At 46.2% G+C, this 16,394-nt stretch overlaps 1 long non-coding RNA gene across 1 annotated transcript; it reads left to right on the top strand.

Moving 5' to 3' along the window:
• Positions 1 to 1,902: 1,902 nt before the first annotated feature.
• LOC147830498 (uncharacterized) lies at positions 1,903 to 9,195 on the top strand. The gene is made up of 2 exons (XR_015453078.1): positions 1,903 to 5,807; positions 6,032 to 9,195. It is a non-coding gene; the product is annotated as an uncharacterized LOC147830498 (long non-coding RNA).
• The last annotated feature ends 7,199 nt before the right edge of the window (positions 9,196 to 16,394 follow it).

The raw sequence follows: 16,394 nt of genomic DNA, 5'->3' as shown, positions 1-16,394 counted from the left end.
GTTCCATTTGACCCAACTATATCTCTTCTGGTATCTTCTTGAAAGAAAAGCATCCTACCACAGCGATATATGCACACCCATGTTTACAGCAGCACAGTTTGTAATAGCTAATTCTTGGAAACAGCCCATGCTCATCAACTGATGATTGGATAAAGGAGATGTGGGGTTTTTTATACAATGGAGTACTACTGTGCCATAAAGAAGAATGAACTTCAGACATTTATAGCTAAATGTATGGACCTTGAGTCCATACTCCTAAGTGAAATGAATCAGACACACGTTTAAATATTGCATTGTTTCTCTGGTATGAGAAACTGAAAGTGGAAATAAGGACTAAGTGTATAATAGATATTGGGAAATGGAAAGAAAGTATTCAAATGGGAAGGGGAACAAGGGAGGAGGGAGGGAGAAAGTAAGGAAGGGACAAGAAAAAAGTGAAAATAGAAGGAAAACATAGGGAAGGGAGGTTGAGGGGGAAATGGAATAAAATAAAATAAAATTTATTTTTTAAAAAAAGCATGAAGCTGGATGCTCACCATAACAGTTAATCCTAATCTCTCCAGAAAAGACCAGCATTGGAATCACAAGCGAGTAGAGAGGATGCACCCTGTCAGGGCTGGATAAGACAAGGCAGAGAAAGGGCAGACTGCCACTGCCCTTGAGCTGAGACACATTTGCTCCTGGCCTCGGACATGGGGCATCAGGCTCTTGGCCTTTGATTCGGACTGAGTGACACCACCTGCTTTCTCAGTCCCCATCTTGCAGAGGGTGGATCAGGGACTCCTTGCCTTTCGTAATCATGTGAGCCAGTTTCTCTCATCTCTCACGGACTCTCTGGAGAACCCTAATACACTTACCCAATACCATGTGCAAAAATTAATTCAAAGTGGATCAAAGCTCTATGAGACTTAAAACTATGAAACGTTTAGAAGAAAATAGGGCAACATTCTCTCACAACATTGGACTTGACAATTATTTCTTAGATAAAATGAAAAAGCATAGACAACCAAAGGAAAAAATAGGACTATGGTGTAGCTTAAAAAGAAAGAAAAATAAATTTGACTTATCTTTTAAAATCTGTGCATCAAAAAACAATTGTTTTTTGCATTATCGATTATTCATTCTAATCATTGGTACATTTTAGGTATACAGTATAATGACATTCATCATTGGAAATTTGTACCTTTACATAGTCTCTCTTGGTTCTTATTTTTTCACCCTTGCCCAGCCCTCCCTTCAACCCCTCCATTCCTCCCTATTTACAAAGATTTTGTTCCTATTTTTCCATTTTCTCATATTAATCCCATTCCCTTCTATCCTTTCCCCTAGCCCTCCCACTTCCTTCCCCTTTGCCCCTTTTCTTCCTATTTCACATTACCTATTATACATTTAGTCCTTATTTACACTTTCAGTTTCTCACACCAGAGAAACTATTCGGTATTTACACATGTGTGTCCTATTTATTTCAGTTAAGAGTATTGCCTCAATGTGCATCCACTTAGCTATAAATGTCTCTAATTTCTCATTTGTTATGGCTGAGTAGTACTCCATTTTATTAAAAAACCACATTTTCTTTATCCAGTCTCCAGTTGATGGGCATTTGGGCTGTTTCCAAGTTTTAGCTATTACAAACTGTGCTGCTTTGAACATGGGCGCACATATATCACTGTGGTATGATTCTTTTAATTCTTTGGGAAGATCCCAGAAGTGAAATAGCAGGGTCAAATGGGACTTCCAGTCCTAGTTCTTTGAGGTATCTCCATACTGATTTCCACAGTGCTTGCACCAGTCTACACTCCCACCAGCAGTGGAGCAGGGTTCCTCTTTCCCCACAGCCCTGCCAGCATTTCTTATTGGTTGATTTCATGATAGCAGCCATTCTTTCTGGAGTGAAGTGGAATCTCAGCATTGTTTTCATTTGCATCTCTCGAATGACCAGTGATGTTGAACATTTTTTCATGTATTTATTTGCTATTTCTACTTCTTTGTCTGAGAAATGTCTGTTCATTTCAGATGCCCATTTTCAGATTGGGTCTTTAAATTTGGGAGGTCTGATATTTTTAAGTTCTTTATAGATTCGAGATAGTAGACCTTTGTCTGAGGAAGAGCAGGTGAAGATTTTTTCCCACGTTGTGGGTTGTCTCTTCACACTGCTGGTGGTTTCTCTTGCTGTGCACAAGCCTTTTAATAAGAAGAGATCCCACTTTTTGGTTGTTTGTGCTAGTTCACGGGCAACTGAGGTTTTGTTCATAAAATCTTTTCCTACACTGATGTCTTCGAGGGTTCTACCTAACCTCTGTTCCAACTGGTTTAGAGTTTCTATTTTAATATTTAGATCTTTAATCCATTTTGATTTTAGTTTAGTGCATGGTGAGAGATATAGGTCTAGTTTTAATCTTTGGCAAGTTGAAGCCCAATTTTTCCAGCACCATTTATTCAAGAGGCTATCTTTCCTCCAGTGAGGGTGTTTGGCTCCTTTATCGAAGATGAGATGGCTGAGTGTGTCTGGCGTTGTTTCTGCATCTTCTTATCTGTTCCACTGGTCCTCAGGTTTGTTTCTTTGCCAGTACCATGCTGTTTTTATCACAGTAGCTTTGTAGTAGAGTTGCAGGTTGGGGATTGTGATACCCCCTGCCATGTCTCTGTTACCTAGAATTGCTTTTGCTATTCTGGGTCTCTTCTTGTTCCAAATGAATTTTTGGATTGTTTTCTCAAGGTCCATGAAGTATGCTGCTGGGATCTCAATTGGAATTGCATTAAATCTATATAGCAGTTTTGGAAGTATGGCCATTTGCACTATATTAATCCTTCCTACCCAGGAGCAGGGGACGTCTGTCCATTTTCTGATATCATCTTCAATCTCTCTTTTCAGAGTGCCATAGTTTTCAGAGAAGAGGTCTTTGATTTCTTTCGTTAGGTTGATTCCTAGGTATTTCAGTTTTTTGGATGCTATTGTGAAAGGAATTATTTGCCCTATTTCTCTCTCAGTGAGTCTGTCATTGGTGTAGAGGAAAGCTATTGACTTTTGTGTGTTGACCTTGTAACCAGCTACTTGACTGAATTTGATTATTAAGTCTAGAAGACTTTTGGTGGAGTTCTTGGGGTCTTCTATATAGAGTATCATGTCATCTGCAAATAATGACAATTTGACTTCTTCATTTCCTATCTTTATTCCTTTTATTTCTTTCTCTTGTCTAATTGCTGTGGCTAATGTTTCCAGAACTATATTGAACAAGAGTGGTGATAGTGGACATCCTTGTCTTGTTCCTGATTTTAGTGTGAAGGATTTCAGTTTTTGACCATTTAGTATGATATTGGCTGTTGGTTTTTCATAGATGGCTTCTATCAGTTTGAGGTAGAGATCAACTATTCCAATTTTCAAAAAACAATTTTAGGGCCGGGGATTTAGCTCAGTGGTTCTGCTGCCTGCCTCACAAGTGCAAGGTCCCAAGTTTGATCCCCGGTACCAAAAAAACAAAAACAAAAACAAAAAAAAAACAATTTTAATAGATTGAAAGACAAATCATAGAATAGGAAAATCATATCTTTCATAAGGGATCACTGTCTGGAACTATAAATACTAAAACTCAACAGCCAAAAAAAAAAAAAACTGATTCAAAAATAGGCAAAAGACTTTAATAGATATTGCTCCAAAGAACATATAAGCACATGAAAAGATGCTCAACATCACTGATCATTAGAGAAGTGCCAATCAAAACCACAGTGACACTTGAGGAGACTGAGGCCAGAAGATCTTAAGTTCAAGCCCAGCCTGAACAACTTAACAACTTAGTGAGACCTTGTCTCAAAAATAATTATCATAGGATCCAGCAATGCCATTTCTGCGTATATACTCAAAAGAATGGAAAGCAGGTTCTGGAAAAGATATTTGTAGACCGATACTTACAGCAGCATTATTCACAACAGGTACAACATGGAAGCAACCAAGTGTCTGCTGATGGATGAATGGATTAAGAAAGTGTGTTATGCATGTGTAAATACCGAATAGTTTCTCTAGTGTGAGAAATTGAAAGTGCAAATAAGGATTAAAATGATTAAAACGAATAATTGATAATTTGAAATAGGAAGAAAAGTTCTTAAGGGGTAAGGATGGTGGGAGGGGAAGGGGAAAGGAAAGAAGGGAACGGAAAAATTATGAGAAAAAAATGGAAACAAAGTCTATGTAAATAGGGAAGGGTGGAGGGGGTGAAGGGAGGACAGGGAATGGGGAAAAAATAAGAACCAAGATACATCATGTACAGGCACAACAAGCACCCAATGATAAATGTAAATGTATTGTTTACCTAAAATGAACCAATAAAAGAATTTAAGGGAAAAAAAGTGTGTTATGTACATAACAATGAAATTTCATTCAGCCATTAAAATGGAAGAAAATCCTGACACAGGCCACAGTGTGGATGAAATCTTTTTTGTTTTTTGTTTTTTGTTTTTTTGGTACCGGGCATTGAACTCGGCACCTTGCGGTTTCAAGGCAGGCAGCAGAACCACTGAGCTAAATCCTGGTCCTGAAATCTTGAAGACAATATACTGCGTGAAATAAGCAAGTCACAAAATCACAAGTGCTGTGTGATTCCAACTATGAGGAAGTCAGAGCTTCCTGTATCAGGAACTTCCTATGAGGAAGTTCTAGAGTAGTCAGAACCACTGTATCAGAAATTAGAAGGTGGGCCAGGGATGTAGCTCTCTGGCACAGCACCTGCCTGGCAAGAGTGAGGTCCTGAGTTCGATCCCTGGTACAAAAAAAAAAAAATCTGAGAAATGAGAAGATGGTTTACTCGGGAAGGGGTGGAGAGTGGGCCTTTACTTAATGGTACAGAGTTTCTATTTCAGAAGGTGAAAAGGATTTCAATATAGGTGGTAGTGATGGTTACACATTATGAATGAATTTGGTAATACTCGCTATACCCTTAAAAATGATTGAAATGGTAAGTTTAATGTGCACAGTATTGTACCACAATAAAAATTCAGAAAGTAATTTGTGAAGTTCAGATTCATGGAGTTTTGAACAGGGGCTAGAAAATCTGCATTTTTTGCAAATGTCCAAGGTGATTCTGACAAGTAAGCAAGTTGGAAACCCTGCATTGTAAGGACAGAGGCAATGGGAACTGTAACTACCATTCTGGGGCCTGGTTATAAATGACACTTCCACATCCTTACATTCCAGGCGTGGGGGCTACCAATGATAAATGGGCTGGGTGTGGTGGCACCAGCACTCGGGAGGCTGAGGCAGGAGGATCACAGTGAGTTTAAGGCCAGTCTGAAATGCACAGTGAGACTGTGTCTCAACCAGGAAAGAAAAGAAAAAGAGTCAGACAAATAGAAGTCATAAAATTGAAGCATGGTCGCAGGTCATAGATGTGGCCATGAGTTCACTGTAAGTCATATTAAAGCTAGGCTTGGTGGTACACAACTGTAATCCCAGCACTCTGGAAGACTGAGGCAGAGGATCACAAGTTTGAGCCCAGCCTGGACAAATTAGCAAGATCTCGTCTTTAAAAAGGGGGGGAGGGAGTTGGGGATGAAGTCCAGTGTGAATGCCCTGAGTTCAATCCCCAGTGCTGAAAAGAAAAAAAAGAAAAAGAAAAAGGAAAAGCTATGTTGAGTGGGTATGTGTGAGGCTGTCCAGGTGGAGGTGACAGAAGGGGCTGGGTGTGCAGCTGTGATGCTTTGCAGATGTCCTGGCAGAAGATGGACCGTCAGTGCTTTAGCACACACACTGCAAGTGAACAAGACACCAGGGCAAGCAGAAGGAGTAAAGAAACCCAAGGATGAAACCAAGTGTGAATGTGAGTGTGGAAGTTGACCTAACCTTCCTCTACTACCTTTTGGTAAAAACTTGCCTCTGGGGCCGGCGATTTAGCTCAGTGGTTCCACCACCTGCCTTGCAAGTGCAAGGTCCTGAGTTCGATCCCCGGCACCAAAAACAAAAACAAAACAAAAAGTCACCTCTGTATTTCTCCTGTAAGTTTTTGCTCGCTAACTACCTTCTCTTCTGTCTGCTCTTATCCAGGCTCTGAATGCCTCGTCTCTTCAGCCATCGAGTGCCTTCCAGACCCTCCCCGGCCCGAGCTGATGTCACTGGAACCCTTTGGTTTGAGGAGTATTAGGGTTTGCTTGTGTGTTGAAGGCTCAGTCTTCAGTGCGGCAGCGTTCACAGGTGGAGCTTTGGGAAGGGATTGGATTAGGAGGGTTCTGACCTCCTCAATAGGTTAATCAAATCAAATGTTCATAATTTATTGGCGTTACTGGGAGATGGCAGGAACTTCAGGATGCAGGTGCTACTTGGATGAAGCTGGTCACTGGGGCTGAGCCCTGGAAGGGTATGTTTGTCCCTAGCCTCTTCCTTGCCTTCTCTCTTTCTGCTTCCTGGCGCCATGTGGTGAACAGCTCTCCCTTCTGCCATGATGTTCCTGCCTCCCCACAGGCCTAAAAGCAATGAGGCCAACTGACCACGTACTCAAACCATGAGCCAAAATAAATCTTTCCTCCATTAAGTTGTTTTTCTCTGCTATTTTTGTCACAGCAATGAAAAGCTGACTAACACAGGGATCCTTCTCCTAACTGAGCATCCAGAATAAAGTGTGAGCCTCCAGACTAAGGCAGGTACAGGGGCTCATTGCTGACACTTAAACTCTGTGCCCGGGTACCACTCAGCTCCTGCCCACAAGTAGATGGTCACGTGAACTAGGGTGGCTTCACTGTTCCTCCTGTACCCCACAATGCTCCAGAAGTGCATATGCATCTTGTCTTAGTCCCTGCTGGCAGTACATGGTGATCACATTCCCCATGGGGAGCTGGTATGTATCCACCCACCCCTAATTCCTTTTCCCTCCTCTCCTGTCCTCCCCTTCCCTTTTACAAAAGACCCATCTCTCTTTTCCCTATTACTGTATGTTTGGTCTTGCTCTTTATTTATAATTTGGGTTTCTTATGTAAGAAAACCATGTGATCCTGAAGCTTGTGTGTCTAGTTTATTTCACTTAGCATTACAGCTTCAAGGTACATCCATTTTGCTACAAATGCTTATGCTTCTTTACGACATTGTAGTGAGTCTCCTATCCTTGACTCACAATTTATGTGTACCTGAGTGTGCATGTAGAGAAGAGACATCAAAATTTGTATACCATACATATATATATAATACGTATATAAACATGTATATTATGTATATGAAACTAGGCAGCTCTACAGAGAAACAGGCACCCATACTTCCCATTGGATATCAGAATTACTGGTCAAACCCAATAAAAATACCAGGGTCATCCTGGATCCTCTGTGGTTGGGTGGTCCTGCTGCCCAGATCCTGGAGGCAGCTGCTTAGGGAGGATAATTCCTAGTGGTGGCTCCCACCTCTGACACCTTCCACCTCAGAGCAGCTCCACGTTGTTTTTCTGTTTTGTTTTGTTTTGTTTTTGTTTTTGAGACTCATTGGCCTTGAACTTACTAGGTAGCCCAGGCTGGTCTTGAACTCACAGTGATCCTCCTGCCTCAGCCTCCCAAGTGCTAGGATCCCAGGTGTGCGCTACCACATCCAGCCTCAAAGCAGCTTCATAAAGCCTGGGAGGGAGAGAACCTCTGATTCAGCACTTGCTCAGTTGACCCGTGAAAGAGACCTCGTTCATTTGATGATAGAATCCCAGAATCTCTAGCTACAAAGGATCTCGGAGATGACTACCTCTCATTTTAAAAATGAGGAAATTATCCAGGTATAGTGACATGCACCTGTAGTCCCAGCTACTCAGGAGACTGAGACAGGAGGATCACTTGAGTCCATGAGTTTGAGGCTAGCCTGGGCAACAGAGCAAGATGTGTCTCAAGGAAAAAAAAAAAGACACCAGAGAGAGGGAGTGGCTCATGTTACACAGTGCAGGTTTCTGACTTCCCAGCAGGCTCCTTCCTTGATGTATTCTTTTTCTTTATGAGACAGGGTCTGGCTATGTAGTTCAGGCTGGCCTTGAACTCACTAGCTACCCCAAACTGACCAATTCTGGCAGAGATGCTCCAGTGCTGGGATTATGGGTGTGTGCCACCACACCTGGCCTCACTCTGCTTGTTGACTCCGGAACTCATGGGCTTGTGCTGCTTTGCCCACGCCTCTGTGACTTACATCCTGCTGCCTGCCCAGCAGCCAGAGAGGGGACTTAAGCAGGGTACAGTGAGGCCCGGTGCTAGGTCAGAGGGAGCAGCGAGGTGACTCTGGGGCCGAAGTGGGGAAGGCAGTTGGCTCAGATGGAGATTTGAGATAAACTCCGCTTTTCAGTTATCCAGGAACTGGGGACAATTCTAGAGTTTCCTCCTATCCCTGAGGTCATGTGTGACACCTGGCCTGGGAAGCTCCCTGTGCACTGGGCCGCCTGGAGTCCTGGGTCCTCTCTACTTGGCCTGTGGAGACAGGAGGGGCTTTCCTTAGGCGCCTTCCCGCCCGCCCGCAGGGGCCCAGGCCTGCTGGCTCCCGGGCTCCACTTCCTTCCCGGCTCGCTGTCACTAGGGGTCACGTCCATGCTCCACCGGCAGTAACTGAAGACCCCAGACACTACTGAGGGATGACTAGGAAGTATCTGCAGGGCTCGGAGCTCATCTCGGGCCCATCCTCTAGGTGCGGGTATCACAGAGCCCGTGGGCTGCTCACAGGGCAGATCGCCCGAAGGCTCTGGACGCCGAGGTCCAGGCGGAGTCTGGTTTATGCACGGCCTTCTGGAGGCCGCATCCTGGGCGGAAGCAGAAGGACCGCAGAGCGCCAGACGGGCCTCTCACAGACGCCTTTCACATCGCGCCTCCCTCACTTCCGGGGTTCACTGGAACCACGGCCTTCGCTTTCTTTCCCTCCAACCGCGCACCTGTGTGCCCTGAGAGAGTGCGGGTCCCGAATCTGCACTTCCTCCTCACAAGCCCCTCGTGGTCATAGCCTCCCCTGGAGGATCTTCCCTGAGCATCATGGAAGAGATTCTGCTCCCCAACTCCCTCTTCCTGCTGCGCTTGTGCGCGAGCAACTGTGTTACCAGTACCGCGAGTGCTTGAGAAGAACGCGTCCTCCCTAGCTGTGGGCTTCAGGGTACTGTGTAGGGAGGTTCTATTGGGCTTCTAAATTGTGTTGCGCAAATCTTCTGCCTTATTATTTTTTATCCACTCAATCTCTCAGTTATTGGGAGAATAATTAAAATCTACTTCAATGTTGGATTTGTCAATTTCTACTTGTGGTTTTGTCAAGTTTCATATTGTACATTTTGGATCTATCTTACAGATGCATATAAAAAATTTTTGTCCAGTGCTGAAGACTGAATCCAGGGCCTCCTGTGTGTTGAGCAAGTGCTTTACCATTGAAATATAACCACAGCTCGAAATTATATGACCACTCTTTCCTGTGTTTGAGAAAAAGTCATACTATATTGCCTAGGCTGTCCTTGAACTCCTGTGCTAAAGGGATCCTCCTGCCTTAGCCTCCCGAATAGTTCATACCACTATGACTGGCTTGGTGCATATAGCTTTTAATTTTTAATACTTATTTAATTGTACCTTTTATCATGTGTCCTCTATGTCTTATAATCTTTCTTTTGGTACCAGGGATCGAACCCGGGACCTTGCATTTGTGAGGCAGGTGGCAGCACCACTGAGCTAAATCCCCAGCCCCCTCTATTTCCAATATTATCCTGATTACCACCAGCATCCCCAATTTATGTGCATTTTCCCTTGGAAAAAAAAAGGATTCCATGGATGAACCACAATTAAATTTGTCCTTTATTATTAGCCATTTATTCTTTCTAATTATTTTCTTTAATAAACTACACTGCACTGAGCATGTTTCAGTTACTTTTCTCATTGCTGAGACAAAATATCCAACACCCAAAGTTAAAGGAGGAAAGGCTTATTTCAGCTCACAGTTTGTCGAGGCTTCAGTCCATAGTTGGCTGGCTCCAAGCCAGGACAGCATGGCAGAGGGGCATGGCAGAAGAGAAACAGTCCATGGCATGGCAGACAGGAGTCAACAAATCAGCAAGCAGCAGCAGCAAGCCTGCCTGTCTCTCCCTTTATAACCAACCCATCCAGGTCATGAGCTTATTGATTGGTGCCATCCAGGGTGGGGCTTCCATTATCCATACCCAGAATTATGCTAATTCCAGTCAGTGGACTAATTTAGTACCATACACACTTAATCCCAGTATCACACATCCTAGATCCAGCCAGCTCTGAAAAGCCCCACCTATGAGCACATAAGGCTTTGGGGGCCATCTTGGTACAAGCCACAACATAGCATCTTTGTGTACAGATATTTCCAGGGATTTCCTCTGAATAATTACAAGGTTGGGTGAATGAATATTTTTAGAACTTTCATGTATTTTGTCCCTTCAAAGATCCAATCAAATTAGATTTGTCAGTGGCCACGCCACCCAACTGGCCTGTGTTGAGCTGCCTGTTCCTACAGTGCTCACACTTTTCACTTAGTCTGTCATCCAGGCCATTCTCTCCCACTGCCTGTGCACCTGGCTGACTTCATATTCCTTTAGGGCTTCATTATTCCTGCTACGTTTCATCTGCCTGGCTTGGCCCTGCCAGCCTCCCTCCGCCTCTCGCTCAGCACAGTGGCACCTGGATGGGGATCCCTGGCTTCTGCAGCCTCAGGTGAGTCAGCAGCAGAAAGAACAGCGCTCTAGAACAAACCACTGGATATCAAGTTCTTTTCCAATAAGACTAATAGTTACGATGCGTTAAGCATTTACTGTGCACTCAGGCACTACATCATCACAGCCATTCCAAAGTTGGCAGTACCGTGTCTACTTTAAGGCCTAGGCCTTGCAATCCAAAGAGAGGAAGTCTAAGGTCATCCTCACAGGGGATTCAGGATTCTCACCCCAGATTGGATCTGGCCAGCCCTGCGCTACAGGAATCCGCCACCAGATGGCGGTAGAGCCAACGGGCCCGGAAAGATCTCTGAAATGAGCTACAAAAATGCACTTTTTTCTTATAAAAGCAGCACTGACTTTTATTGACATGATCAAAACTAGAGTATTTAATAAACATTAACCAAACAGCCACATTCTTCAGGGTAAAAAGATAATAAAGTAAACAGATCTTTGAGCCCGGACCATCCCACCTGGGTTTCATCGTTTGACTCCGCAAAGGAAGAAAAAGCCTCTCTTGGGAGCTCGCCCACCATGGATGTGGCCCGACCCTGTCCCCTCCATGCGGCCTCTCTCCTCAGTGCTGGCAGTGCTGGAGGCTATAGGACGGCCCCGCACTAGTGTGGTTCCAAATCCAGGCAAGGGTGTAGACGGTGGGGCACGGGGCTCCCTGCTTCCATCCACCAGCTTCTGTGAGGAGCATGTGCCTTCCTCTATCGGATGCGAGAGACCATGAGCCTCTCACGTGTCTTCATTCTCTAATCATAGCGTCACACTTTTCTGCCTTTCTAGTATATTGGGGGGGGGGGGGAAGAGTCAGGTGTAGTGTTGGGCACTTGTAGCCCCAGCTACTCAGGAGGCTGAGGCAGGAGGGTCACTGGAGTCCAGCAGTTCAAGGCCAGCCTGGGTAACATAGCAAGACCCCATCTCTAAAACAAAGCAGGCCTGGGGTGTGGCTCAATGGTAGTGCGCTTGCCTGACATGTACAAGGCCCTGAGTTTAATGCCCAGCTCTGCAAAAAACATAAAAAATAAGCTTCTTTTCCTTTTTAGCATGGGGCATTGCTCACTGACTTTCCCCTCTGTGTTGGCAGCATCTTTTTCAGGCCATTGGTGCACACATTTAAATTACTGAACTGCATGTATTATATTTCAAAAGAGATAGAACATGTAAAGGCCCTTGTTATTTTTTCTACTGCTGGGGATTGAATCCAGGGCCATGCACTGAGCTGGTTCCTCAGCCCTTTTTAATTTTTTACTTTGAGACAAGTTCTTGCTAAGTTGCTCAGCTGCCCAGGCTGCTCTCAAACTTGTGATCCTCCTGCTTCAGCCTCTCAGCCTGTTGGGATTACAGTTGTGTTCCACCTGTCAAAAAAACTTTCTTAACCTTCAGCCTCACGTGGGTCCTGCCAGGTTGGTGCAGTGCCCTGGGCTGGGGGCTGGTGGCCTCCTGGTGAAGGTCTGCAGGCCGAGGGAGAGGCCTGGGCTCCCCAGACAGCAGTGGGTCCTTGACTGGAATTAATGTAGGGGCTGCAGGTAAGGCTGGCTCTGCAGCTGTACTGGGACTGGGCCTACAGTCTCAAATCAGGAGATTCTAAAGTCCTCAAGTTCAGGCCTCATTGGGTTCCTGGCTCTACCTTTGACAAGTCATATGATTTATAAATTCCACTTGCTGAGGCTCTGACTCTCTGGGGCAAAGTGGAGCTAAATATAGCACATTGGATACAATCTGTGATCTGTGTGCGCATCCAGGGCGCCTGGCACTGCTAAGTTATGTTGGCTATTGTTCAACTAAATAAGGGACTGGGGATGGTAGAATGTTATTGCTGAGGTCATAGTCTAGTTCTCTCAAATAACCAGATGTTTTGCTTTAACCTCTTGAATGTAAGTAACAATTTGTTTTTCTATACTGGGGATCGAACCAAGGGCCTTCACACTGAGTCCTTCCTGCCCCTGATTACTTCACCTTCCTAAGAAATGAAGGGCTTGGGCTTATTGTTGGCTCCTCTTCACTCTGGCTCCCGCTGACAAAGCAGATGGCCTAGCTCTGTGAAGCTGCATCCACTCAGCAGCTGCCTGAGGGCAGGACCCAGCTCCTCAGGAAGCTCTCAGGCCTCTGAGCCTGCCTCCCAGGCCACAGTTATTTCTCAGGGCTCAGGCTGGGGCGCGAACACCTCTCTCCACAGGGTCACCATCAGCCTAGCACAGGCACAAGCCCCCATGGCAACAGTGTTTTAGGGACAGAGCTCTTTGAACTTATTCCCACACAGTGTTCACGAGCCAGGCTCTGGTCAGCCTGGGCTACTTCCTTAAGCCCTGAGGAGAAGCTTTCAGGCTCCGGACATCATTCCAAACCTGGAGACTGCCCTTTTTGGCACCTGCCAGCAGAAGTAAAATGACTGCCAGTGATACAATGAACCTCCCTTCCCCTAACCAGGATCAACTCTCCCCATTGGCTAGGGCCTGCCCTCCCAACACCTCCAAGTCCAGTTCCAGTTCCCAAAACTCCAAAGCAGTATCTCCAGTCCCAACAGTGCCTCATTTCCAGCCCCAACTCCCTTTTCCAACAGAACCTCTGATTTCCTTCAGGAGAAACCAGCCCTGCTGTCCCTGTATTCAGATGAGAAAACTGAGGCCCAAAAGAAGAAAAGTGATTTTGCCAAGTCGACACGGCCTATCAATGGCTGAGACTACAGTACCAACACCCAATTTAGAGCTCTTCCCCCAAACCATAATGGGTCCAGGATGGCATGGTGAGGCTGGAAGAAGTAGGGGTCAAGGGTCAGGGGTCAGGACAGGCTGCATAGAGAGGATCCCAGGACAGCTGGACGGCAACCATGTCTGCCGTCAGGGGTGGGTGGAAGTGAGGGAGGGGCGATGGCTCACAGGGTGCTGGGTGCTCATTTTTAATAGGAACTTCCCTCATGAGCTGTGCAATTAGATACTCAATGAATCAGAAACACTTGTTTGAGGATTAAAAGGAAATACCCATACTGGCCTATGGGCTGTAGCACTGTCTAAAAACTAAAACCAAAATCCATAAAATCTGGGGACTGTGAGTTCCAGTCATTCAGGTGTGTGCAGCATTTAATCTGCAGATTCCCCTTTGGGGGCCTAACTAGGTATACATAAAATTAAAATAACTAATTGGTGCAAATATCTGCAACAAGTCCCAGGACAATTGCTCAAGGAGGGAGCAGGGAGAACTTTAAGATCACATTCTTTTTTTCCCAGTCAGCTGCACAATTGTGGGGCTGCAGAAAGCATAAAGACAGACGTGAATGCAACCACCCCTTCCCAGAAGCCCACGGGTGGACAGATGTGTCCATACAGAGTGGCCAGAAACCACAGACCCTATTCATCCTGACCTTAGGCAGGCCCCTTCCCAAGGGTGCTCTTTCCTTAGTGGAACCTGGAGCAGCATAGAATTGGCATCAAGGTGCCAACTCAGGGTACCCAGGGTTGCAGGTGGGCAGCCCAGGGCCAGGAGCACTGCTTCATCACAGAGCACAGAAAAGCACCCTGGGAAGGGAGCTACGGCACCAGGGGCTGGCTCCCTCTTCCACTTTGTCAGGGCTCGGATGGCCTGGCCTGAAAACTCATGTGCTGAATGCTTGGTGGCCAGCCTGTGATGCTACTGGGAGATGGTGAAACCTCGAAGGGGTGAGGCTGAGGTGGGTGCCGGGGTGCACACCCATACCCTCAGGGCTCTGGGAGACTAAGGCAAGACAATTGCAAGTTTGGGTCCAACCCAGGCAACTTAATTTAGGAAGACTGTTTCAAAATAATAAAAAAGGGTTGGAGATGTAGCTCAGTGTGGAGGCTCTGGGTTCAATCCCCAACGCTGAAATTTAAAAAGGCGTGGCCTAGTGGGAGGATGTTAGGCCACTGGGGTATGCCCTTGGAGGGGACATTGGGACCCTCCCGTGTCTCTCTGCTTCCTGGTGGTCACCATGAGGTGAGCAGTCTCTTCTGCCACACACTCCTCCATAATGTATGGTGCCCTCACAGGCCCAAAGCAATGAGACTGAGCAAAACTGCACTGAAACCCTGTGCCACAATAAATCTTTCCTCCTTACAAGTTGCTTTTCTCAGGTATCCTGTCACAGAGATGGACAGCTGACTAATATTTTAAGGCAGTGTCTAGAGCAGCAGAATCAGCTTGCCTAGGGTCAAGTTAGAGAGGCAAATCCTCAGCCCCACAGCAGCCCACAGAGTCAGGAGCAGCGGGAGGGCCCAGCTCCAGAGTGAGAAGCTCACCACCGTCCTCCTGGGACTGTGGAAGTTCAGTGCCTAGGACTATAGGCTTTCCACAGACTGGCCTGAGTCCCACTTCCAGCTTTGCCACTACAGGTCCAGGGTGAGGCCAGGAAATACTCAGCACACAGATGGTTCAGAAGCCCTGGGCCCTAAAGGGCCTGCCAGGGTTGTGCTCATTCCCGGCTACCTGGCCTGCCTCTCCCTCCCTAGCTTTCTTCCCATTGGGCAGGATGTGACTTCGGCTCTGCAGAGCTGTCTGGTCCTGTTGGTCTGGAATGTGCATTTCCAGAGCTTCTTCGTTATTTTGATGGCCATCCGAGCTGGTTTAATGTCTCTGAACCTCAGTGTTCTAACCTGAGTAAGGGGGTAACAATACCTACCCTATGGGGCTGTTGGGGGTTAAATCAGAGAAGGCAGGTACAGCACTTATGACACCCCAGTGGCTGAGGGAGTGGTTGCCAGGACTGGTTGCTAAAACTGGGCTAGCCCAGCAGTCTTGTGGCCCACCCCCACCCCTCACTCTGTGGGCCTTCCCTCCAGGGAGCCTAGCTCTCAGTTCCTGGGCTGGGGTAGTCCTGGAAGGGCCTGGACATGCACCGGAAGAGGAGCTCCCAGTTGTGCCCCAGTGTGGCTCTGCAGAAGCCTGAGGGTACAGATGGAGCAGTGTGGAACACAAGTCAGAAGAAGAGCAGAGACACACATGTGTGGACACCAACTGGGTAATGTGCTCTGCTCCTCGTGAGACACGGAGGAGTAGTCACCTTTCATGTTTCACAAATGAAAAACCCAGGTCCAGAGACTCATCCGCTCCCAGCCTCGGTTCTTAGCCTGATGCTGGTGGTGTTCAAACTGTGCTCTGCGGAACCCAGGATGTCTGCGTTACTTCAGGGTCACTGTGGGCAGCAGGGCAGGGGCCCAGGTCCAGCATGCACTCGCACCCTCTCCTCAACCACAGCAGAGCCTTTAACTAATTAGGGCCTTCAAATAAAATTCTGCCTGGATTTTCTGTATTTAAAAAAGAACTTTCAAAAATCAGAGAAAGATCCGACCAAAAAAGAGAATTACAGGCCAGTCTCCCTAAGGAACACAGATGCAAAAATCCTCAGTAAGATACTGGCAAACAGAAAGCAGCAAATCATCAAGAAGGTCATACACCCTGACCAAGTGGGATTCGTCCCAGGGAGGCAGGGATGGTTCAACATACGCAAATCAATCAATGTAATACACTACTGGGGAACCCCTGAAACGCTACTGGAAACCCCTGCAGTAGGCTCCAGTCTCCTGCCCAGTATATAACAAAGGCCTGAGAAAAAAAACTAAAAGACTGAACTAAGAGAGACAGAAAGCAGAGCACCAGGATGACCAATGGTAGTGCAACTGACAAAGGCATTGATCAGTCCAAGCCACTGATTTTTATTAGTAATCAATTGGGCTAAAGGTAAGCTATATGCAAGGGCAGTACTGCCTGAGAAAATGCAGTCCTGCAGTTTTATGGAAA

Source organism: Heterocephalus glaber, unplaced genomic scaffold, assembly GCF_053883595.1.
Source record: "Heterocephalus glaber isolate CG9 unplaced genomic scaffold, H.glaber_assembly_v1.0 deba00000122, whole genome shotgun sequence".
NCBI classification, from domain to species: Eukaryota; Metazoa; Chordata; class Mammalia; order Rodentia; family Bathyergidae; genus Heterocephalus; species Heterocephalus glaber.
This window is presented reverse-complemented; position numbering and strand designations above follow the sequence as displayed.